Below are 27,099 nucleotides of genomic sequence, written 5' to 3' on the forward strand. Positions count from 1 at the left end.
TGTTATATGTGTGTGCATGTTGGTGCCTGGCCCAAACTGCCAGGCCAATGTTTTCCCAAGTTTGCCAGATGAGAAAAATTACCTGTGGCCTAGTGAATTACAGATCGGGGGTACCCCTCTAGTTCTGATGAGTCCGGCTTTGAAACTGGGGACCTGAGAATCTGCACTTTTTATTTTTAGAGATAGGGCCTTGCTCCATGGTCCAGACTGGAGTGCAGTGGCGCAATCACATCTTACCATCACCTTGAACTCCAGGCGATCCCCTCCTGAGCCTCCAAGTAGCTGGGACTGCAAGCATGCACCACATGGCCAGCTAACTTTTTGATTTTTTGTTGGGACAAAAGTCTCACTATGTTGCCCAGGTGGGTCTTGATCTCCTGAGCTCAATCAATCCTGCCACCTCAGTCTCCCAACATGCTGGGATTGCAGGCATGAGCCACCTTGCCCGGCTAGAATCCGCAATTTTAAACAAACATCACTGAAGGTGAGATTGAGAACCACAGCCCACACCCTATCGTAGGATTCCTCGCCCATTTCCACCCACTGGATGCTCAGAGCATCTTTCAGAGGTGGGTGGAGTGGGGTGAGGCCAGAGCCCGGCCTGCACAGTGCCCCCAAGGGCCACGTGGAGCACTGCGTCCCCCCCAGCAGGGAACCACCCGGGCCCAACACAGAGAATGGGCGGAAACAGGAGTTCATCCCGTGCCATTTCTCGCCGGTCTCTGGCTGGGCCAGGCCTACAGGGGGAATTCTGGACAGGGAGCTGCTGAAAAGGCCAGGGACATGGGAGAGGTGGCGGCAGGGGCCCCGCTGTGGTGCCAGAGCCCTGGGAAACAAAACACAGCCCCTCCACGGCTGGCGGGGCTGGGGTGGGGGGCCGGAACAATCACCAGCCGAAATCTGCAAGCTCATCACAGCACTTGGAAACCGTGCTGGGGACATGGCGCAGGACACATCCTGCTCGCAGAGATAAGAGAGGATTCCCAGGCTCTCACTGCCGGGCGCCCTCAGGGGAGCACGACTGGCGGCTGGCTCCGAGGACATGAGAGGATGCCCAAACAAACACACTGGTGGGGACGGCCGCCCCTGTGCCCTTCACCCCTTGGGACAGGACATCTTGGGGGAGGGGAGCCAGATCAGAGGGACAGGGACGCACACCTGAAGTCACCCTCAGGCTGACCGGCAACTCCACCCTACCACATACTGGTTGCAGGGTCCAGGGCAAGTGGCTGTACCTCACTGTGCCTCAGTTTCCCCACCTGAAAAAAGTTGCTGCCGTAGGAAACTGCCCCTCAGCATTCTGCCAGGACTCGCTGAGGTCCTGTGTGTCGGAGTCATGGCCAATGTGTGCTGAGGACCCTGACCCGCTCAGAATGCTGCTGTGCCATCCGTCCTGCCTTACGGTAGGTCTGCAAGCTGAGAGTTCTTCCAAGCCCCCTTATGCGGTGAGGAAACCATGTGTGCCAGGCTGTGAAGGGTGTTCAGGCTAGGGAGAGCTGAGCTTGCAGCCAGATGCCACACTCAGCCATGATCCAGCATGCCTTCCTAAGAGCTGATCATGCTGGCTCGTAAGAAACGAGTGGCCATGCTAGTTCATGCCAGTTCCATCCTGTGGGGCTGTGCCATTTGGCCTGATTCAATTGAACTGCTGAGTATTTGAACCATGTGTATACCTCAAAAACAATAATAACTGGGCAGGCAAGGTGGGAGGATCTCTTGAGGCCAGGAGGTGGAGACTAGGCTGGGCAACGTAGCAAGACCCCATCTCTACAAAAAAAAATACAGAATAGAGATGATAATCGTAACTCAAGTAAAAGCAAACACTTCCACAGCATGCTTGGTGTGCCAGGATGCTTTCATACACTTTCCATAGAAAGATCTGCCAGGGAGGTACTGTGACCACCCCCACTCCATGGGTGAGTCTGTCGAGGGGCAGAGAGCGGGAGTCACCTGCCCGACGTCACCCAACAGCGAGCAGGGCAGGACAGCATCTCGCCAGGCAGGGCCCTCCCCGAGAGCCGTCTCCCTCTGCATCTCTCCCACACACACCTTTTGAGGGATCACCATGTCCCTCTGTGTTGCAGCACAGTGAGTGGCCATCCACGGGATGTTCAGCAGTGTTCATCAAACGACATCAGATGTCCCCTCCTGGTGTTGTCTGAGCCTGTGGCATCCATGATGACGTGGAGGAGGTGCCATGCTGCTTGGGACAGTGGCAAGACCTCCACAGGAGACTCGGCTGCCCACATGAAGTGAGTTCTCAACCTTGTGTTAGTGGAATAAGCCAGGCAGAGCCAGTGTTTGTGGGGGAATCAGCAGTGGGCCCGGAATCCCACTTGGAACATAGAGCCATGCCCCAGGCTCCCCAGTAGGGCCTTGCAACGGGCTCCCAGGCAGAGATGTGTGCCAGGCTCCCAGGTACAGCCATACCCCAGGCTCCCAGGTAAGGCCATGCCCCCGGCTCCCAGGCAGAGCATAGGGCTCGTGACTGAGACACACCCCCTTGAGGCCAACAGTTCAACACATACTGATTTCTTATTAGGGCTGAACGGTCCACTCAAATGCAAGACCCAGTCGGGGAGACACAGCCTTTCTCCTGCCCCACTGATGCACAATGGCGCCAATACCTCTTGCCCCACCCTGGGCCACCCCTAACTCTCACAGCACACACCTGCCCTGGGAAGCACTTGTGTGTGACCAAGCCCCCAACAGGACCCAGACATGGTGAACAGCAACATGGTAGACAGAATAATGTGCTCAAGAAACATTTGTATTCTAATACCAGAACCCGTGAAAGTGCTAGGTTACATGGCATGTGCATGCTCTCTCTAGTTCTCAAGTCAAGAAGATGCTAGAACCGAGATCAGCCACTCTCAAAGCCCATGGTTTCCCCACCCCCCATGATTCCAGGAGGAGATTTTAAAGTTCTGTTAGAGAACGCCCAGCGTTCCTATAAACTACAACCCCTTGGAAGGTTTTAAAGAAATGCTTTGGAAGCCACCCCTTCCTCCTGCTGGTGGCTTATCCCCAAGAAATTGTTGAAATAAATTAAGGATCTTGAAAGGAGCTGTGGTAGGGTCTGTCAGTGTGTTTACTAGAGTCACGGGCACATGACTCCTCCCTTGATGCCTTTTGATTTAGAAGCTGGAGGTCATTGGGTACCTTGCTTGGAGGCCACTGGGTCCCTTGCAGCTAGGCATGGCCAAGTGACCTGCTTTGACCCATGACATGAAAGCAGAGTCTGTCGAGACTCTTCTGGGAAATCTGCTTTCCTAATAAGAAGGCACAGACCCATTGGTGCAGTCCCAGTATCCTCCTCCCTGCCCCCCTTGATTGCAGATGTGTTGTCTGAAGACGCAGCAGCCATGTTGAGACCATGAGACAACAGACATGAGCAACATGGTAGACAGAATAATGTGCTCAAGAAATATTTGCATTCTAATTCCCAGAACCCATGAAAGTGCTAGGTTACATGGCATCAGGGAATTGGCTTTATATGGAAGCAGAGTTGCTAATTGACATACCTTAAAATGGGGCAGTGTCTTTGATGATCTGAGCGGGTCCTTTATAAACACAGCATTCTTTTTTATTTTTTGAGTTGGAGTCTCACTCTGTCACCCAGGTTGAAGTACCATGGCATGCACGCTCAGGGCCATCCCAATGTTGACCTGCTGGGCTCAGGTGATCCTTCCACCTCAACCTTCCAAGTAGCCAGAACTACAGGCATGTGCTACCACGCCCAGTTAATTTTTGATTGATTGTAGAGACAAGGTCTCACCAAGTTGCCCAGGCTGGTCTCGAGCCCACAGGCTCAGGCAATCCACTCACCTTGGCCTCCCAAAGTGCTGGGATGACAGGCTGAGACCAAGCCTAAACACAACACTCTTAAAAGAGGAAGATGGAAGAGGAAGAGGAGGTCACATAAAGAGAAGAAAACAGAGGGCAGAGGCCTTTTCCTCTGCTGCCTTCAAGGGTGGACGAGGACCCATGAGCCCAGTGATGCGGCAGCTCTGGAGGCTGGACAAAGCAGGAGACAGATCCTCCCTTGGAACCTCCAGGAGGAAGGACCTGCGACATCTTGACTTTAGCCCAGTGAGACCCATGGTATAGAAGAGATGACCCCAGTGGAAAGGATTAGCCAGGGCCTAATGCGTGGCCCGTGCTTGGTCACAGCTCACTGCTGGAATACTTCCGTCTGACACGCCCAGCAGCCCTGTAATGGAGGTCTGGCTCCCTCCCATGTTACAGGCCAGGAATCCGAGGCTGAAAGGTACGTGACTCAGTATGAGAAATAAGCTGAACTTCTCACTGCCTTGGAGTTGCCTCCTCTGGTACCTAAGAGGCCCGTATCTGGATGGGAATTGCCATGGTGATCAGAGCCAGTAACTCTTAGAGATGCCTCCCATGGTACCCAAGGGTCCATATCTGGGTGGGAGTTGCCATGGTGCTCACAGCCCTAACTCTTAGAGATGCCTCCCGTGGTCCCCAAGGGTCTGTATCTGGATGGGAGTTGCCATGGTGACTACAGCCAGTAACTCTTAAAGATGCCTCCCATGGTACTCAAGGGTCCACATCTGGGTGAGAGTTGCCATGGTGATCACAGTCTCACGCCTTATCTGTGGACCCGTCATCATGTGTGACCACAGTCCTCCCAGACCCCGCAACAACCATGTTGGGATCTTGCACTGCCCACCCTCAAGACAAGGAAGCCATGACCTAGGAGAAACCTAGCATCCTGCCCATGATTCTGGGATATATAGGCACAGGTGTAGCATAGGTGGCCGGCAGTACATCTGGGTTCTCATCCAGGAGCTCACATGTCTGCCAGCCACCACAGAGCCTTCTCTGGCCCTTCAGCACTCAGAGAAGCGAGGCAAAGGCTTTCAGCTAGAGGCATCCAGGAGAGTTCCCTCCAGAACCAGCATTCAGAGCTCTGAAAACTCAGAAAAATCTCCCATTCAACTGGGAACCCCACAGAGGTAAGGGCTGGGGAAGGAGGCAGGAAGAGGAGGATGCTCAAGGTAGCCCAAGGCGCAGCATGGTGAGACCTCCCTAAAGAATGTGATCGAGAAGCCTGGGCACTCTCCTCCCATGCACCCCTACATCCCTGCCTATGCCCAACCCGGTGGGAGGGCTCTCCTGTAGCTTCCCCCAGCTCCATCATCCACCATGGGCTGGGGGTATGGGGCCACATTTTGAACCCCACTCTGGTACTTACTGGCCCTGTGGCTCTGGGCAAATCTCCCAACCTTTCTGTGCCTCAATTTCCTTCTCTGTGGAATGACAGTCATCAAAGAAACTGCCTATCTCAAGGTAAACCTTGGCCAACATTCGTGATCCTTCATTCTCCCCAGTTCTAGACTCACAAATTCATTTTCTTTCTAATGAAGCAGTGAGTGAAATATTTAGAATGTTAAGAAATAAATATCGTGTTGGAAGGGCTTCATAAAATCCTCTCTTCCCCAAGATAGCGTCAAGTGATCATCCTCGAATCTGATCCACAAAGGTTTCTGGGCCCTCTGCTGGTTGTCTACACAACACCCACTTCCCCCCCACTCCTTCTTGCTGACAGGATTCTCGTCTCATTTAGCTTGAAAATGAGCCCCAGCCAAAAAAAATATGCAGTTTCCCAGACTCCTTTGCAGTGGAAGGTGGTCACGTGACCCCATTCTGGCAAGTGAGGGGGTGTCCCTGGCAGAATAAAAAGACAATACACTTTCCCCCTTTGCATTTTATCCTCCTGGAAGGGATGTGAGTCTCACTGGCGTGGCCTTCACCTTGTCTTCCTGAGATCACAGGCATGGAGGTAAGAGATGAGGTTGGCCAGGCTGCCCACCCTGGGCTGCCCACCTAGAACTCTGAGACAAGCCCACCCTCTCTCAGACCACTAATTGGTAGCAGAATGCATCCTCACCCATTCACCAGGCTTCTGAGTGAGGAAGCCCATCACCCTCTACCCCGATCTGCTGGGGAATGAATGCAGAAGATGGGAAGATTGTCTGTCTCCACGGTAGCCACTTCCCCAGGCCGGAGCTCCGCCTCCCTGGTGCCTACCTGAGGTGATTGGTGGCGATGCCATCCAATTAGAACATTTCCTTTCTTATTTGGGACACTGATGGGCAGGTTGCCTCTATGCCCCAAGGGAAATATTTATTGGTATGTCTTGTTTTATTATTTACTTTGTTTATCTATTTGTTTACTTTGTGGGTGAAAACCACCAGCCAGCTTTCTTGAGGCATAAAATATGGCATTCAGACTGCAGACCCTGAAAGCTTGTCCTTCCTCTCTGAGTTGTAACTGATGGAGAGGATCTCTTGGGAGGGGGGAATAAGAGATCATCTCTCAGGAGATCGTCTCTCAGGAGAGGGGCCTCCCCAGCCTGCAGAGTCCACTCACCTGGTGACTACTGAACCAGCCCAGCAATGTGCTATGCTGCTGTGGCACCTGATCTCAGAGCCTTCATCTGTGAGATGGGAACAACCAGCCAGCCTTCCTGGCCCTGAGGAACATGCACTCAGGATGTGTCTCCCACCCTGCTCCCTCACCTGCTCACTCACCCCGGCCTTGTACTCGCTCCCCATGCCTCAAAACCTGGCCCTGTCCCCACACCAGACCAAGTCCAGAGGCGGCGTCCCAAGAGTCTTCCCTGAAATGCCCTCCTCTGCGTCCCCATTGCCCCCACCAAACATCCCACATAGAGGCCTGTGGTCACGTGACCGCCCTGTGCGGTGCTATCCTGATAAGCTGCTCACAGCTGAAACCTGGTTCCTCTCAAGTGCCTGGCACACAGTAGGTGCTCAATAAATGCTCACTGCCGATTGAAGGGCGGGCCAGCAGACCGTCACATGGATGCCGCACTGCCACTGTGAGCTCAGGCTTGGAGGACTTGTGTGACAGGGCTTTGTTTTGCCGTTCTTATGTTTCACGCCCTCACAACTTGTATCACTGGGGAAATGCATTCTGTGACGTTTACCATGCGGACCCGGGGGACGTGAGTTAACACTCCTAGCCCATGATCAGAGAACTGGGTAAGTCAGGTGACTCGGGGTTAAGCAGAGGATGTGTCCTCAGGTAGGACATCCCAGAAAGGGCGAAGGGGGGTTGGTTGGGAAATCAAAATTCTCATATAGCACCTCACTTACTGCACTTCAGCAGGCTCTTGAAGAGATAAGGGGACACACTGACGGGAGAAAGCTCTCTGGAGAGAAGGGACAGAGAGTGACAAGGCAGCGAGGCGAGAACACCGGCAAGGGTGTTAGTGGAACCTGCATTGTGGGAGTGGTTGGAACGTCGAGGTACGTGTCATGGCACAGCAATGGAGGCAGGTGCACGCTGGCAGTCATGACAGGACAGCTGGGACCAAGGGAATAATTCACAGTAGGCCGTGGCCAGCACACTGGGGCTGGAGGGGAGGAGAGGAAGGTGGCCCACCCAGCAACTGGGACCTCCATGGGCCTCTGTGGGAGCCTTGCACACACTATGGGACACAGTCTAGCAGAGAGAGAAGAGGAGAAACACTCAGCTTCTCCTTCTCTGACCCTCCCCTCTCCCCCATGGAAAAGAGTAAAAACACCCAGCTTCTCTCTTCCTGACCCTTCCATTCCCCAGAGAAAACAGGAGAAACATGTGGCTTCTCCCTCTCTGACCCTCCCCTCCCTGCCATAGTAGAGGAGAAACACCCAGTTTCTCCCTCCCTGACCTTCTCATCTCCCATAGAAAAAGAGAAGCAACACATGGCTTCTCCCTCCCTGACCCTCCCATCTACCATAGAGAAGAGGAGAAACACCTGACTTCTCCCTTTCTGACCATCTAATGCTCCATAGAGAAGAGGAGAAACACCCAGCTTGCCCCTCCCAGACACTCCCATCTTCCAAAGAGAAGAGGAGAAACACACAGTGTCTTCCTCCCTTGCCCTCTCATTCCCCCATAGAGAAAAGGAGAAACACCTGGCTTCTCCCTCCCTGACACTCCCTTCTCCCCCATAAAGCAGAGGAGAAACACCCAGCTACTCCTTCCCTAACTCTCCCATCTACCCATAGAGAAGAGGAAAAACACCCAGCTTCTCCCTCCCTGACAGTTCCATCTCCAACAGAGAAGAAGAGAAACATCTCTAGCTTCTCCTTCCATGACCCTCCTATTTCTCCATAGAGAAAAGAAGGAACAGCTGGCTTTTCCCTCCCTGCTTCTCCCCTCTCCCCCATAGAGAAGAGAAGAAACACCAGGCTTCTCCATCACTGGCCCTTCCATCTTCCATAGAGAAAAGGAGGAACACACAGCTTCTCCCTCATTGACCCTACCAACCCACATAGAGGGGAAACACTAGGTTTCTCCTTCCCTGACCCTCCCAGCCCCCATAGAGTAGAGGAGAAACACCCAGCATCTCCCTCCCTAATCCTCCCATCTCTCCATAGAGAAGAGGAGAAACACCTGGCTTCTCCCTCTCTGACCCTCCTATCCTCCATAGAGAAGAGAAGTAACACCTGGCTTCTCCCTTGCTGTCCCTCCCAGAGAGTAGAGGAAAAACACCAAACTTTTCCCTCCTTGACCCTCTCTTCTCCCCTAAAGAGAAGAGGAGAAACATCCAGCTTCTCCCTCCCTGATCCTCCCATCTCCCTCATAGAGAAGAGGAAAAACACTAAGTTTCCCCCTCCCTGACACTTCCATTCCCCATAGAGAAGAGGAGAAACACCCAGCTTATCCTTCCTGATCCTTTCATCTTCCCATAGAGAAGAAACACCCAGCTTCACCCTTCCTGGCCCTCCCTCTTCCCCATAGAGAAGAGGAGAAACACCCAGTTTCTCCTTCCCTGACACTCCCATCCCCCATCGAGAAGAGGAGAAACACCCAGCTTCTCTCTCCCTGACCCTTCCATCTCCCCATGAAGAGAAGAAACACCCAGCTTCTCCCTCCCTGCCCTCTCCTCTTCCCCATAGAGAAGAAGAGAAACACCCAGCTTCTCCTTCCCTCACCCTCCCATCCCCCATAGAGAAGAGAAGAAACACCCAGTTTCTCCCTCCCTGACACTTCCATCCTCCACAGAGAAGAAGAGGAACCCAGCTTCTTCTTTCCTGGCCCTCCCATCTCCCCATAGAGGAGAGGAGAAACACCCAGCTTCTCCCTCTCTGACACTTTGATCCCCCATAGAGAAGAAGAGAAACACCCACTGTCTCCCTCCCTGACCCTCCCATCTCCCATAGAGAAGAGGGGAAACACCCAGTTTTTCCTTCCCTGACACTCCCCTCTTCCCATAAAGAAGAGGAGAAACACCCAGCTTATCCCTCACTGGCTCTCCTATCCCCCATAGAGAAGAGGATATACTCCTGGCTTCTCTTCCTGGATTTCCCCTCTCTCCATAGAGAAGAGGAGAAACACTCAACTTCTCCCTCCCTGACACTTCCATCCCCCATAAAGACTTCTCTCTTTTTGGCCAGGCCCTCCTGTCTTCCTCCTGTGTTCCCATTGGTCAGACCCATCCAAAAGCTGGCTGAGTCAGGATCCCGTGCTATGAGGCATCTGTTTTCTCCTGCAGCACAGAGAAGGGCAAGAGCATGGAACCCAACCAGACCCAGGACCCCAGACACTCCCAGAGAAACTGGTTCCTAGGCCTCAGCCTCGTTGGAGCCTCTCGGGGACAGTCTTGGAGCAGGGAGTGCCCAGAAGCCCGGGAGCCAGGCCATGATGCAGGAATCCCTGAGATCATGTTAAAACGCAGCCTCTGATGCAGATGATCTGGAGGGGCCCAAGACTCTGCATTTCAGACAGGCTCCCAGGTGGTGCTGACACTGCAGGTCCACAGTCATGGTTGGTGCAGGTCTTGAGTCCTTAATGAGTGAGCGTCATCAGGATGTGACAGATGCCCTGTGGAAAGGTGCATGTGGACACCCCGCCCCCCGTGCCAGTCTTCAAGGCAAGGACTAACACCAACCCCAATCCACAGAAGAGAAAACCAAGTCCAGCAAGTCCAAGAGGCTTCCCAGGGCCACCCAGTCAGTCGGAGGCAGAGACGTCAGGCCAGCATCACCTCTGCCTGCTTATTTCTGACTTTTGGGAGCCAGCCCCGGGGACAGTCACACCACAGCCCTTTACAGAGAATGTGCTATGGGCCAAGTCCCATGTTCCCAAGCTCAGAGCTTCCCAACCCAAAAGAAAGGCGTCTAGCTTCACTATGTGTAGGAGATAGCCACTGAGGCTCAGAAAATGTAAGAAACTCACTGGCCACCATAAGTGAGAGGCAGAGCTCTGTTTAAACCCGATCCTGCCCTCTTCTGAAACCCTTGCCCAAACATCACACCCTACTGCCTTACACATCCATCCACTCATGCAGTCACTCAACAAATGTCTACCAGAGCTCTGTGAGGCCTGGTGAAGACTGTGTGGCCTCCACCTAGCAGCCTGGATTTAAATCCTAAGTCCTCCCCAGCCCTCCACACTTGGGAATTTCACTCAGCCTCCCAGAGACTCAGTTTAGTTTCCTCATGTGTCAAATGGGAGTAATGACCTTTCCTACCTCACGGGTTTGTTCATGACCACTGGGCCACCCCACACGATACCTGGCACATTGTCATGTTTGGGAAGATACCAAGGATTATTGTTGGTATACCTCACGGATGACCTGAGGCCTTCGGTGTTTAACAACTCTGACACCCAGATTCTAGGCAGGGGAGACCATCCACTGACAAAAACTAATGGATTTGTTAAATGACTGAATGCCCAAGATGAGAGTTCAAGTGTGGATCCCTGGTGCGGACAGGAGGGCTGCTATCACCAGCGATGTGGCACTGCCCAAGCCTTTGGCCTGCCTGCTCCCCACACCCATGTCTGCAGAGTGAGCATCCTGGGCCTGGGTGGTCATGAGGGCTCTTGCTCTGTGGACGATGGGCAAGCCTAGATTGAAGCCCTGGAGAGAGGCCGGGGTTCCAGCAACCTCTCTCCTGGAGGAGGCCCAGCCTGGAATGCCTGGGATGCTTCCTTTCAAGTACTCAGTTTTCCACACTGCTTGAGAGACATCGTCCAAAGACAGGCAGGGATTTGAGTTCCCGGTGCAGGTTTGCTCAATGGATCTTGGTCTTCTCCCCAACCCCCCCTTGCATGGTCTAATGTGGGAGCTGACCCCTAAATGCAGGCCTCAGGGTTTCCCAGCTTCTTGGAAGAGAGCGTCCCGGGAGTGGAGAATGGGAGGTGGTGGAATGTAATGTCTCCTGCTGGACTCATCCCACCAACAGGACGAAACACTCAGGGTCCAGGACTGGTGCCCTCCGGGCCTTCTGGAGTGTTTGTTTTTTCCTGTTCTTCTACCTTTCAGCTAAAACCCTGCACCAGAGAAGCACCCTGATTGCATTCAGCTGTTAAGAGGGAAGTAATGCCCCACCACACACACACACACCTTTTTTTCAGAGCTCAAATGTGACTTTCTCAAAAACCGAAAAGCAGAGAGTTTACAGACACAGGACCCAGAACCTGAAACAGCACACAATTCTTCCTAGTCAGCTGCAGATACAGACGGATGAGTTTGCCGCAGCACAGGCCCCTGAGCTGCTTCTGTGAACCCACATGTGAAGATGGTGCCCGATTCACTTTCTACCCTTAAAAAAACCCAGAAAGATTGATCATCTCTGCCTCAGCTAAAGTCCTATAAGCTCGATTGGTAAATCAAGGCTTAACAAATATTTTAGGCTGAAATCGGTCCTGCAGGCTGGTTGAGTTTATTTTTAAAATCTTGCCCCAAACTAGTTCAGCTCTGACACATCAAGTCTGGAAGCCCTCTTCCGCGTGCGATTTCTGAAACCTGAAATATTTTCAAGTAAATGAGAAAATGTTTGCTGTTTAATGGCCTATTAGAGCTGTCACAAATGTGATTTCTGGAAATAAACAAGATGGTAAGCAGGTTGGCTGGAGTAGAAACGTAAGTCAACACTAATCGGTGGTGTAATTGAATTATCCCTTAAGTCCAGGTGCCAAATGACACAATTTTCATGTGTTAATTCTAATACGATCGCCTCCCTTCTACTGCAACATCTGAACGGCTCTCTCACCAGAGTAGCTGATTTTATTTTCTTCGGCTTCTATGTATCGAATAGCCCCCTCTGTTCTGGGAGGGAACCGAAGTCCTTGGGACACAGCAGTTCATATTTTCTCCGTATCATTTTACAAAGGTTCACTTGATACAAACGTGCTTCAATAAGCAATGTTTATTTTTTATGGGTTAGTATCTTGCTCAAGAAAATTAGAACTAAGTTTCAGGAAGATTTATTTACATTTTAACTATTGTCCGATGGTCACTGCCACTCAATACTTAAACGACTTTCTCCCCAAAGGGCAAAATCTTTAAAGCAGAACAGAATTTATTTAAACAGCTGGGTTTTTTGCACAATCATTTTATTAATACATAGACTGGAGTTATGAACGTTTGGTGACTTGCACAATTTGTAAATACATACAAGTATGAAAGCTAACATGTCATTCAATTACATTTTTAAAGAACAACACAAGATTAATTACTACCAGACTTGATGAAGTCAGTGGACTATGCCACATTTACACATTTCTAAGTCTTTAAGTAGTATTTAAAATTTAGAGTCAGATTAATTCCTCTTCATCTTTTTTTCCCTCAAGAATAAATGATAACATCATTCTTAGGAAAATAAGTAAATCTTGTTGTTGCCACTGATGAATTCCTGCTTGTTTAAAATACCTGTCAACCTGCATACTACTTCCTTTTAAATTAAAAAATGATATAGCAAATTATTACATTAAACAAATGACGAGATCATGTCATCCCACGAAGAATCCAAACACTGAAATCACCCCAAAATGTTTTAAAATCATTTTGATTTTAACATTAAACATGTTGAAGAATGGTAAGCACCACACTTATCTGCATTTCTCCTGAGCAAGAGATGGGATTTTTTTAAATGTTTGTATTTGAAATAAAGTAGAAACTTTTCCCAAGGGGGGAGGAGGGGACGGTGACATGGGAACCATTTGTGGAGGACGGAGCTTTAAAAGATCGAAGAGACTGGTCATAGTATTTTAGCAGATGCTGAGATAATGAAACACAATGTCCAATGTGCATTTTTGCCCCAGCATCGCATCAAAAGGAAAACCCTTCTCTTGAGAAGGTGTGACTATCGTTATCTCCATATCCCTGATTTTATGAGACCATTTTTTTATGCACCTAAAATTCCACGAAATACTGTAAAATGTATGTGCTTCCATGATTGCTGTAGGAGAAAGGTGAGGACAACTCTCATTTTTTGAAACACAAGAAATTGATCAAATGTCGAGATATCTGCTCAGTTTCTTCCCTTTTTATCTCAAACATTTCCAGGAAGTATTTCTTTGCCCTTGAACTGGGCACTGTCTCAGACTCTTTCAGGAGGGTGAGACAGTTGGCGATTCACATTTGGCTTAAAAACTTTAAATACTCTTTGATAACTTAGCACTTTTCGGGAGCGGCCTCTAAAACATTCTTCTTGTTACGTTCAGAGCCCATTGGATACACTCTGGGAGAGGTGACAGGGTGACCCAAGATTTATTTCAGGCTAAATCTGTGTCTTCCCCACCCCCACCCTTGGGTCACTCTAGAAGCCACATCGCCATCTACTGGACAGCAGACAAACCTCCCGGAGAAAGGACCGGTTTCTGTTTAAGGCAATCCCGATCAGAAAGCTTAGAAATCTATTTGAGATGTGGAATGCCACAGTTTCAGAGACAGAATCGCAAGAACAAAATCATCAAAATCACAGGGCCGTGGAGAAAGCCCTCTTGCTCAGCTTCAGTCTGTAGCAATTTTGAAAATCGTTACCCTCCCCCTGCAAGGACCCCAAAGAGGAGAATTTTTTTTTTTAAGGTAAGAAAATTGCTATTTTTAACTTTCAAGAGTGTTCTATTAGCTATGAATTTCTGGAAAAAGTTTTGGTTTCCACCCAGTCAGTTCCTTCTCTTTTTCCTCCCCATGGACCTGGGGTGTCAGGAAGACGGGCGTAGACACAAACACACACACACACACACATTCTCTCTCTCTCTCTCTCTCTCTCTCTCACACACACACACACACACATATAACACCCTTGTGAATGGAGTGTTTTAATCCCTCCTGGGCCCTTACAAGTTTTTGTGAACACAAGCGTACAAAACTAGGATAACCCAAATATTATTCTAAATTCTTTTTTCAGGCACTTAAGCAAAACAGCTTTCATTTTTGTAGTTTATGTAACTTTTTCTTATAAATATAATCACATTCCATTACACGTCTGCCTCATGTCGATTTCTGGATTTTCTTACACGAGTAACCATCCCACCTTCCTCTTCCTTCCCTCTCCTAAATGATCACTGGAAATCTCAGTATTAATTGCTTTCTTTTCATAATTAAAGGCCATTCATGAAAACTCTATTGTTTTCTAATCTCTCAAATGAGTCGGGATAGTCTCCTGGAAAGGAAAGAAATCAACTGTGGCCTAGAACAGTACCATATTTTTATTTGCAATCTTCCCAACACTGTGACAAGATGTTCAGGAGATTTTTTAAACATAGGCAACTTGCATTAACAAATGAAAATTACAATTAAATTTACTGAGTTTTAAGAGAGAAATATTTTTTACTAGGTCTTATTTTTCTTTATTACACATCATAAAAAAATGTTTAAGTGTTCCAGGACCCTAAAACCAGGCTTGCTATTGTATTACGGTCACAAGTTGCTTCATCTCGTGTGTGTGTGTGTGTGTGTGTGTGTGTGTGTGTGTGTGTGTGTACCAAAGCATTTAAATATTATAACATAATTTCTCACTCAATAGAATTTGAGAGATCTGGACATTATAAAGGCAAACTCATTTTCTGCTGGAATGAAATGAGAAAATGAAAATTTTTAAAATTCATTTTATTGGGTAAATTCAGTAGGGACTCTCTGTGAGCCCCTGAAATAAACCAGCCTACTTCTGTTTACTTTTTCCATCTTTCTGAGCCTTAAAATGAAAATTGAAGTCACTCTCCTCCCCTTCCAACCCGACGTGTGTGTAGAAATTGCAGGGTCTCTTTTCCTACAAGTCGCGCCGGCTGAGGCTGAGGTCTGAAGGAGGGAGTTCACCAAGGAGCTGGTGACAGCGTGTTCTGAGCCCAGGGAAGGGAGGCAGGGTCGGCTGCGGGAGAGCAGTGGGGGGCACTTACAGTGTTTGAGTCCGCGTCTGTCTCCAGGTGCCAGATCCAAAAGGAAACGGGGTTCTTTGTGCAGACCCAGAAATGAACCTCCAGGAAGTTGGCAGAATCGCTAACCAAACAATCAATAAAGGAAGCACAACAAATGGAAATTCAAATTCAGGGCATTCTCCATAATGGAAAAGAAAAATGAGTCGAGGGGAGGGGAGGCGAGAATGAATTTTAATTTTTTCCTGTGACCTGAACTGGGTCCCAGGTTAATTTCGGTGCGAACTTGGAGCCTCTGCTTCTCCCCCGTCCAGATTCTAGAAGGGATCATCTGACGGACGGCAGTAAATGCAGGCTGATTGCAAACCCCAAACTCTGGCGGATGAAACGGCCCGAGTTCCTGCCGCAGACCTGAAATGAGTTTTCCTGTGAAAATACGCTTTAAAATTCAGCGACCCCCCGACTCCCAAGGAAGGCCTTCAATGGCAGGAAATGGCCACCATATTTAGCGCTTTTTATTTGCGCTTGCTCCGAAACCGTGGGAGTTGAGGGAGAAATGACAGGTCACAATTCTTTGTGACATTCGGATCCACGGAGAGCATGTAGACATGTACGCTTCCCAGCACCCGAGGCAGACACCCTGGGTCCTGAAATTGGCCTCAGTGACCAGCAGTGATTCTGCCTTGAATTTCCGCAGAAGCAAGAAAGGGTTACCACGGCCAGGACAGCCGTATTTCAGATTCTCTTGTGCTGTTGATAAATGAAAAAGCAGCATGCTTCCACTTTCCAATGGGGGTACCTGATGGAAAATGCCATCTTGCAATGTTTGTGGTGTAGAGATGTGTTTGTGTGTGTTTTCTCCCTGGAATCAAAAGATTTTTTTTTCCTCCCAAATCAACTAAACACTGAAGCTCAGAAACACACAGAATGTGTATAACATTGTCCTTCAGAAATCCGTCTTGAATTTTTTTTCAAGTCCTCTCTTTGATCAGAGCGGGCCGAGGATTCCATTTTTCTCCGTTCTGTTGCATGTAGCATGGACTAACTCTGTGAGTCTAAACAAACACAGCCTGGGCATGAATGCGCCTTTCAGCTTGAGTGGCTTGAGGTGGGCTGGAGCCTCTCAGGAGGGCTGGGGGAGGGTGGCAGTGGGGGGATTAGCCAGAGAGAGGGGAGGCGGGCTGCACACTTTGGGGAGGCTGAGAGGGTAGTGAGCCCGTGATGAAGACAATGTTAGAACCACCCCCCCCCCATGCAGCCCGCCCTGGGCCACGTCACTGTCGGAATTCTTCTGCCTGAAAGACAAATGGTCTACTTTATTCAAGAGTGTCAAGTCGGGAAAACAAAGCAAAACAAAGTCCCTTCAAAGTATATTTTCAGAAGATAATCTACTGCACAGCGAGTGTGGGGAAAGTTAAGCTCTGGTTGGGACGTCCTGAATGAAGTCTCCAGGCGCCTGGAGACCTGATGGGGAATCTTCAAGGGGTGAAGAATGGGCCACGGCCTCGGATCCCCCAGGGACTCAGCAGTCCAGGTCCTCCCAGGTGTGGCTTCTAAGCCACAGAGTCCTCTGGCCTGGCTGGAACCCACGAGGGTCTGCAAAGCTGGGTACAAACTCTAGGCCCTTTGAGGCCCCTACTGAGAGCCACAAACTTGGGGTTGCATCTTCCCCAGAGGGAGGGAGGAGGTGTTGCCTGGGGCCAGAAGACAAATGCGACTGCCAGCCACTACCTCCACGCTTGGCCTCGTGGCTGGAAGGTAACGGGGCCTGTATGCCCAGGCCATGGAGTGTCCCCTGTGATCTCAGAGTCCTCCCTAGAATCTCTCTCATTCTCAAGCGCAAGGACCTTGGAGGACAAGGACAGCCATCCCACTATTCCTCATAGCCTGGGTGTGCCTCTTTCCCTGGCCATATCCCAGGGACCCTGAGAGCTTCCCCAAATCCCAGTCAGTTGTGTTGACAAGGTCTTTCCCCTGGCAAGGGTCCTGGATGGATACAGCAACCAGCAGCCACCACTAAAAATTCCAAAGGAGAGTTGTCCAAGCCGATCCAGAGTCCCTACTGCCCTTGCAGGCAACAAGCACACACTCCCACGCTCAAGGCAGGCGCCAGGAGGAAGGAAGAAAGCTCCCGGGAGCGGCAGGTCCCGCAGATAATTTATTAGCCATGGCACAGGCCATGGCAAAGTGCAGCTAGCAAGAGGCCAGTATTTTTTGGAGGCCCAAGAAGAGGGACCAAGACACACGTTTCAAATGTCTACAAGGCCTGGCCACTGTGTGCATGTTCCCGAGGCTTAGGGACCCCCAAGTCAGCAACTGTTTCCGCCCACGCAACCTCTCACCCGCCGTGTCTCCAGCTCCCCACCACTGAGCTAGTAAATATCCCGATTCTCGACTGCTTGGATCCTGGCTTTCAACCACACTGGGGCTGACGCGGCCCCAAGCCTGGAGCTGGAAGGGAGTTGACAGCTTGGTAAAGGGGGGCGAGGAGAGACAGAGATCAACTGCAGAGACTTAGACAGAGACAAACTGCAGGGATAGACACAGAGACAGAGACAAGCACAGAGACTAAGACAGACACAGAGACTGAGTCAGCCACAGAGATTGAGACAGATTCAGGGACTAAGACAGAAACAGAGACTGAGACAGACACAGAGATAGAAAGACACAGAGACAGACACAGGGACAGAAACAGACCCAGAGACAGACACACAGAGACAGAGACAGATACACAGAGAGAGACAGAAACATGCACAAAGACAAGAGACAAACTGCAGAGACAGAAACAGACAGAGACTGAGACAGATACAGAGACAGGCGCACAGAGACAGAGACAGACACAGACACACAAAGAGAGACAGAGAGACAGACACAGAGACAAGACAGACACACAGAGAGAGACAGAGACGGACACAGACACAGAGACAGAGACAGAGACAGACTGCAGGGAAAAGAGGCACAAAAAGGAATCCCTGTTCTAGGAAACAGAGCCGGTCTGCACCCAGAAGCCAAGAGACATCCTCTTTACTCTTTCTCTGAAATACCAAAAAGTAAACCAGGACGGCATAAATATGTGTGCAGAACGAGTTTAGAGACCGCACACACACATACGCACACACGCGTATTTCGTTTTTAATTTATTTATTTTAAATCCCAGACCGTTCCTTCCTACTGCCAGCTCTTTCTCTGGCTGTGTCAGCCTCTGGGCTAGCGGAGTTTCCTCTTTAACGTACGTGAAGGCGTTCCCCACAGCCGTTTGCTGGAATGTTCTAAAATGCAGCATCGACACATTTCTGTTTCGTTTTATTGCAGAAGTTCTATTCTGCGGCACCAAGCATGTGGGGTGTGTGAGGACCTGGCAGAGGAGGAGGGCCTGGCCTCCGAGGAGATGCCCGCTGGTGCTGTCGGCCTCAAATAAATCCCAAGAAGTGACGGTCGAGCTGGCAAGAGCATCTGGGAAACCAACAGACAAAATACACAGCGCAGCCCGTGGGCCTCACCTTTACGAGCCCTGCAGAGCTTCTGGAGCGGACGGGCCAGACCTCCGGGGCCACTCATCAGGCGCTTGATGGATTGGACGTGGAGCCGACGGCCCTCCTGGGATGGCCGAACGCTCGAAAACCGAGTTTTATGAACCTAATAAAATGAAAGGGGGGAAGCAAGTCAAGAAATTTTCGGCTGGAAGAATAAACGTGGAGAGCGCAGTCAGTTAACCAACTCTGAGTATATTTAGAATTATGTCGACAGCCGGAGCCAGTCCCAGAAAGACCCCATGTGCTCCCGAGGTTGGATTTCAGCGACTGGGGAGGGACGGGTGAGAGGGGAGCAGATGACGAGCTGTTGCTGCTCCCAGAGTCCTGGGGATGGGATGTGTCACAGATCAGGGCTTTTTCATTGCATTTGGCACCAAAGCCAGGGAACACAAGGAGAAACGGCAGAGGATGAAACAGACCTGTCCCCGCCATCAGGGACAGGCACGGGAAGTGTCAGCCCCCAGGGATCTTGGCATGCACCCACCTTTCAGAAAGCAAAGGATCATGAATTAGAGCAGATAAATGAAACACACACAGGATGGGGTGGGGTCTCTTTTAGACACAAATACTTCCAGGGACCCTCAGCTTTGGAGCCACCCGGGGTCAGCGAGCGTCTGATTCAGGATGGAAGCTAGTGCGAGCTGCTTAGCTCTGGAAGCAGCGTCTGACCATGGCCTGGAGTAGGCACTGCCACACGGTCATGGACTTGACAACAGAACCAGCACCCCAGGCCACCAGCTCCTAAGTTCAGCAAAAGAGGAGAGCCAACCCCACTTGAACCAGGATCATACCTCCTCATGGGCCATTTCTTTCTTTCTTTCTTTCTTTTTTGAGACAGGGCCTCACTCTGTCACCAAAGCTGGAATGCAATGTCACACTCGTGGCTACTGCAGTCTCAACTTCCTGGGCTCATGTGAATCTCCTGCCTCAACTTTCAGAGTAACTGGGACTACAGGCATAAGCTACCACCACCCAGTTGACTTTTTTTATTTTTTCAGAATCCTTTTTTTTAATGAGATGTGTGTATATACACGTATATTCATGCACCCATGATCCTATACACATGCCCACAGTGCTCCCGGCTCCCTCCAGAGCCAGCTCCACCATCCAGGGACCGTGCCTCAAACACAGTCACATTTCAGTCCCTGACAAGTGTGGACATGAATTAACAGACCCTCACTCAGGCCACCTGATCCCTGGGTTCTGTATGCAGCTCTGAAAGCTGGGACGGCCCCGCTTTTAAGAAACTGCTTCAGGGGGTTTGAGAGGGGCCAAACTACTCTGTATGACAACATAATGGTGGGGACACATGCCGTTATACATTTGTCCAACACCAAGGGTGAGCCCCGGTGTGGGCTGTGGACCGTAGTTGATAGTAATGCATCGATACCGACCTGTCAGTTGCACAAACACGACACACAGACTCAGGATGTCAGTGACGGGAGACTGGGTGGTGGGGACGGTGGCGCTGCATGGCTGCTCAGTGCTTCTGTAAGCCTGAAACCGTGCCAAAATATAGTCCACTAATAAAATAGGTTCATTGCTAAAGTGATTGGAGGCTTTTCTTTTCCTGTTCTCTTTCAGTTTGGTATTTCCTGGGAAAAGGCTTTCGGAAAGTAGAAACGTTCAAATCGAAACAGGAAACACCCACCCGCGTGCAACGATGCGTGCTCCCCGTGCAGGGTCACTCCACCATGCGTGCCTCCTGGGGGACACTCCACAATATATGCACCCTGCGTGGGGCCACTCCACATGAGGTCCAGTCTCCGAGGACAGTTTCTGAGGCTGAGCTTGGCAAGGACAAGGCCGTGTGGTGCGTCTACCACAGCGACAGCAAGAAAAGCTGCACTATTTTAACGGCATTCTTGTGTATTTTTATTTGTCACACAAATGTCCCGTTGCACTGAGTGCAGTGACAAGATCGCTTTAAATAAACTGAAACTTGCTTTCCTCTGGCAGGTGATTCGATCTCCAGTTTTCAGAAGAACGTAAGCCTGTCCCCTGGGATTAGAGGATGGTTCGGCCCGACCTGGGAGGCCAGGGAGTGAGGCTTCACGGCTGGCCTCTCACAGGTTCACAGGAGGAGACCTCCCTCAGACGTGGACTCCACGCTAATGGTCTACCTGGGAGCCTCCTGCCTCAGCATACACCTCATTGCCAGGATTTGGAGGAAGATGGACCCTGTTCCTGATTAGAGAGAGAGAGAGAGAGGCAGAGACAGGCAGAGAAAGAGAGACAGACAGAGGGACACAAAGAGAGGAGAGAGACAGAGACAAAGAGATAGAGATAGACACAGAGAAAAACAGAGAGAAAGAAAGAGCCAGAGGGAGAGAGAGAGACAGGGAGACAGAGAGAGAAAGAGAGGCTGAAAGAGACAGAGAGAGAGGTATATAGAGACAGAGAGATAGGAAGACAGAGAGAGAGAGATAGAAAGACAGACAGAGAAAGAGAGACTGAAAGAGAGACAGAGAGAGAGGCATACAGAGACAGAGAGATAGGAAGACAGAGATAGAGCGATAGAGAGAGACAGATAGAAAGACAGAGAGAGACAGAGAGAGAGGTATATAGAGACAGAGAGATAGAAAGACAGAGATAGAGAGACAGAGAGACAGATAAAGACTGAGAGAGACAAGAGATAGAGAGACAAGGAGAGGGAGGGAGAAAGATAGAGAAAGACAGAGAGAGAGAGGGAGAAACAGAGGCAGAGACAGGAAGAAAGAGACAAAGAGAGAGGGAAAGAAAGAGACAGAGAAGGAGAGGGAGAGGGGGAACATGGGTGCTGTAAACCAGCAGTGGCCGCCACCCTGGTGTCCCCAGGAGCCGACATCTACAGACCCATCACTGCATCAATGGCCACTGCGGCCACCGGGCTCTCCTGGGACCACACAAGAGTCAGCCCCTTGCCAAGGAGCTACTGTTTCATTGGGCACCAAGTTGGTGCCCCCAGATGGCGGTGGGACAGCCTCGGGTTCCCTTCTTCGGCTTCTCTGGGTGGAGACTGGGGGACAGGGTGGTCCCAGGACTTCAAATGCAGGAAAAGCTGCACTGTTTAAACGGCATTCTCGCATATTTTTGTTTGTCACACAAATGTCCCACTGCACTGAGTGCAGTGACAAGATCGCTGTAAATAAACTGAAACCTGCCTTCCTCTGGCAGGTGATTCGATTCAGTTTTCAGTGAAACGTAAGTCTGTCCCCTGGGATTAGAGGATCATTTAGACTCAACAGGCTGCATGGCCAACCTGTTGCAGGTTCACAGCAGAAGGCCTCCCTCGGGCGTGGACTCCACGCTGATGGTCTACCTAGGAGCCTCCTGCCTCGATGCATACCTTAGTGCACAAAGGAAGACACTGTGGAGATATCGCTGTGGCTGGTTCCGGTCCTGCATGGGTGAGCCCCAGGCCATAAGACCCCCATAGCCCTGGAACCAGGTGGGCTGCATGGGGTCACATCCTCCTGCTGGGGCCATTCCTAGAAGGCCAACAAGAACGGGGAAAACAGAGAGCTCCCAGCTCCGGGTTTCAGGATCTCAGACCCCTGGGAACCAAAGCCCTATCTCTGCCCTTCCCGGCTCAGAGAGCCTCAGCCCATTTCTAAATCTCTGAGCCTGACTCAGGCCCCCTCATGGCTAAAATGACACTCCTCTCACACAGGCTGTGAGGACCTGAAGTGAAAGATGGCATTTAGCATAAAACACACACTCCAAGTTTCAAAACTGAGCATTGGCTGGGTGCAATGGCTCATGCCAGTGATCCCAGCATTTTGAGAGACCAAGACTGGAGGATCACTTCAGTCCAAGAATTTGAGACCAGCCTGGGCAACATAGCGAGAGCTCATCTCTACAAAAAAAATCAAAAAATAAGCCAGGTGTGGTGTTGCATGCCTATAGTCCCAGCTACTTGGGAGTCTGAGGCAGGACGATTGCTTGAGCCCAGGAAGTTGAGGCTGTGGTGGCCGTGATCATGCCTCTACACTCCAGCTTGGGTGACAAAGTGAGACCCTGATTCAAAATGAAAAATAAAAATCAAATAAATTGGAGAGTATTTTTAAAATAGCAAATAATATATGCTTCATTAGGTTAAAAAAAATACAAGACTACATAGAGCAAACTTCTGATCTTACAAAATGCACAGAAACAAAAGTTTATTCAAATATTATCTATATTTAGTGTTTTCTAAATTCTGTACAGTGTTCATGGAGTGACCTTGTAATATAAATTTTAGATTTTAAATTGTAGCTCTTTTGCCTTAGTAATTCTTCTGGGAATTAATGTATAGAAATAATAATAAATATTTATTAAAATTATAAGTGTATTACAAATAATATTTATAAATATTACTAATAAATATCAACTACTATGAAAGAAATCTTCAAACATAAAATACGTCCATTGTATCATTATCTATACTGAAAGCAGAAAGTTGACTTGGCAGGAATGACAGCCTAAAAGGCAAGGAAACCACAAGATTGCCTTAACAAACCTTCACACAGCAAATTAGATGCCTCACACGATGTTTCTGAGATCACAAGCATGGCCTTAACTGTAGAATCAGCTTATGGCATTGATGGAAAAACGTGTCTAAGAAAATGTTCACCGTCCATGGTGTGGGCAGGATTTTATCAAATGGCTCAATGCTTAGACAAACGCAGGAGAGAAGCACACCAAAACAGTTCACTGTCTCGGTTAGTCAGATGACGGATCATTCTTTCTCGGTTCATAATGGTATCACAGAGCTACTTCAAAAAGAAACAGAGGACACTGGGAAGAAACAAAGACATGTAAACAAGAGGAAAATAAATACCTTTTTCTCTGAACGGCCTCACTTTGCTTGGCGGCTGCTGAAGCCCACGCAATCGGTTGGGAGAGAGTGTCAGGCTGTCTCCAGCCCTGCCGGGATACCAGCCCTCAGGAGACCCTGCCCCTGCCTCCTCCCCAGCTGCTCCAAGGACCCGGGTTTTCCGGTCCGAGCCAATAGCCCTGAGGCCTTGGGAAGAAGCTGTGTCTGGCGCTGAGAGTTCTAGCTTCTGCCTGGTTAGCCCCTGCACCTGGGGCTCCATCCACTCTTCGCTTGCCTAGAACATTCACAACTCTCCACACACCTTTTTTATTTTCTTTTTCTTTGTTTCAACTGTGAGCAGTGATGTCATCGTGCATTTGTGACAGATGTAACCGAGCATTCCAGATGAGTGCACAGGAGACACGCCTGTCCACGATGTGCTGGGCCCAGGGCCTGCGGGTGGGCCCAGAATTCTTTGTTGTTCCGCTTTGTGAGGAGCAGCTCAGGTTGTGATGATCACAGCCAGCCCGGGCAGATGGCACCAAAGGACTGGCCTCCTCTCCATGAGTCCCTTTCTGTTGCATGTCAGGGTCCCGGTTAGAGCCACAAGACTAAAAATAACCACAATAACAAACAAAGGCAATATGACAATAACAGAGAAAGAGTTTAAACAGCACAGAAAGAGAACATACAAATGGAAAACCCGACGCCCAGGAAGAGACAGTGTAACCTAGACCCATCCAAATCCAAGTCAAACCATGGTGATCGTTGAACTCGGACACCGTCCCTCACATGTTTAGGTCTGCGGCCGGCATTGACTTGTATTGTCAGTGAAGGCTGGGGAAGCGTCTGACCCTTGAGGGGTATGAGGAGACAGGAGGAGAATACGGGACCCTGTCCCAGAAAAATAAAATAAAGGGGCCAGAACTGAAGTTCCTTCTTGCCAACAAACCCTTTTCCTCCCTCCAAATAAATGATCAACCAAACTGACGTGACTCACAATGAACCCACTCTTCTACACCGCGATGGGGTGACAGGGTAACTCTCCTCTCTCTAGCAATAAGTGTCTCTGTTCCTTCCCCGGGTCCAAGGTTTCTGTTTGTTGGCTTCTCCACCCACCCACTCACCCCACCCTCTGCCCCGACATGTGCACCCAGCAGGGCTTGCGCCCGTGAACTCTCCCACACTTCCTGTGCTCACCCCAACCTGCCTCACCTTGTATGTTTCCTCTTTTCATAGCTGCTCAATGATTTGTTGTGGTACTCAGTGACCCACGCATGCACCACACCCACCTGTGAGGCGCTAATGCATTCATAGGGACAGCCATGATGGATCCTGTGCCTTTGCCCAACTTGCAATTCCCCCAATAAGCAGGGCCCCAGTGGCCTCCGGTTTCTCACCTCTGCCTGCAATGCAGTGAAGACCCACCCGGTGCTTCTCATTTGTCAAGTCAGGCTCCTCCGGTCAGATCGCGGGTCACATTTGCGCATGTTTCAAATTTCCAAAACAACGACCAGAATTTGTTCTCTTGCAAATTTGGGGCCATTACACAACCACACTTAGGAGTGGCCACCTTCCCTGCCCCAGCCTTGGGTGCCATCAATCTTGGCCACCCCCTCCCCCTAGCCTTGGGAGTCATTGGTCTTTCATATTTTTGCCTGACTTGCCTCCAGATTCAGATCTGTGTCACATCTAAGCTGAAGGAAGACATCTACTTCTTCTTCTGACTGGCATTGGCTCCGGCTTCCTCCCAGCCACATGCCGGGGACCCTGGTGACTGAGGGGTCTCCTGGCCATGGCATCATGTCACCTGCATAGTGTATGTCTGTCTGTGTCCCCCACATCTCATTCCACAGAGGACTAAAGGTGGTTGGACTGATCCTCCCACTTCTCCTCTGAGGAGACCCTTCCATCTGTCCCTGAATCCACATTCTCCCGCCAGGAAGGAGAAGGGCCTGGATCCTGGGGGGCACCATGCCCGGGGACACAAGTCGTCACCCGAAAGCCAGGCTCTGCCCTGGGACCACTTGGAGTCACCCATTCCAGTTTCCCAATAACCCCATGAGCAGTGGCTGATGTTGCCAGCAACTGTCCCATGGTGTAGATGAGACCACCAAGGCACAGAGAAAAATCGCTTGCCCAGGGCCACAGAGCTAACCAGTGGCCTGTCAGGATTGACACCCAGGCAGCCTGGCCCCAGAGACCCTGTGTTCAGCTGCCTGTTGAAGCCCTAGGCCAGGGGTGTCCAACCTCTTGGCTTCCCTAGGCCACATCAAGTAGAGAGGAATTGTCTGGGGCTGCTCATAAAGTATATAATGTTTATTAGTTAGTGTGTAGACATGGTAAGACTTCTTTTTTTGATATTTTATTATAAAGCTTAGAAAAATGAGAGCAATATAAAACTGGTGGGAAATTTGACCTTGATTTATAAAACCAATCTATCCAGATCTGGTTCAATGGAAGTGGTTGCGATTCTCAGTGAGTTTTCAAGGTGCTCGTCAGAAACGCTTGTTCAATTTTGCTCTTTGTGGCTTCACAAGCTGCTCACCAATATGCTGCCAAAAAGTGAGGTCATGAGTAAAGCATGATTGTGAACTTCAAAAATGGAACCACGCAGGGGTTACAAAGAAAATAGACACTAGGAAACACATAATGTTTAAAGATCATGTGGGCTGCATGACTAGCTGTCCCGGGTCACATGGGGCCCACGGGCCACAGGTCGAACACACCTGGCCTAGAGCCCCTCTGGAGGCTGGTGTGGACTCACAAGGACAGAGCTGGACTAGGAAAACTTCAGGCTGCATGAAAATTCCAGGCTCCCTGATGATTGCAGCCACCATGGCAGAATCCCGCGTGCAAGCCAGCGGCCCAACTGCAGGGGGCATCACACTCACCCAGCTGTCACACTCCCATCAGACACACCTGCCGCACTACAGTCCTTCATCCAGGATGCTTGCGGTCCAGAGCCGACCACCACGGCAGGAGGCAGCATGGAGACCCTGGAGCATCTGCAGCCAAGGTCGAGCTGAGTCACCAGGTCCTGGTTCTACCAGATGACACGCTCGTTGAAACATCATTAACATTGTGGTTTCAAAAAATCTCCACCCACCAGGGTGCCAGACAGTCCAGGTGTGACCTATGAGGCCTGTAGCTCCCTTGCCCAACATGAGGGTCCCAGCACTAAGATCCCCCTTTCTAGAAAAGGCCCACCCAAACCTACCCCTCAATACTCCTAAGAATAAAAGTTACAGCTCAACAACTCCTGGGGCAAAAGCAGTGGCTTTCCTGGACTGTTTTGGTGGCTTCCCTCTCTTGGGAGTGTTGTCTTCTCTGCTCAATAAAGCGACTCGCGGATTCCACTTCTTTGTGTGCCTGCAAATTCATTCTGAACATGAACACAAGAACCCAATGGCAACTGTCTCATGCCAGGAGCAGCATTTCTTCTCCTGGTATCAGTGAGATTCCGCATCCCACCTGGTCCACTTGTCCTAGACCTAAACAAGGCCTTTGTCACTTTCACCTGCAGTTGCAGGTGACAGGAACATAGAGAAAATACAGCCCACACATACGTCTGTGTGTATGTGCACATGCATATACACATGCACAGGGGAATAACTGTGAATAAATGCCTGTATGCATATGAAGAGGAAA

Source organism: Carlito syrichta, unplaced genomic scaffold, assembly GCF_000164805.1.
Source record: "Carlito syrichta isolate Samal-C Ts95f unplaced genomic scaffold, Tarsius_syrichta-2.0.1 Scaffold304337, whole genome shotgun sequence".
NCBI lineage: Eukaryota > Metazoa > Chordata > Mammalia > Primates > Tarsiidae > Carlito > Carlito syrichta.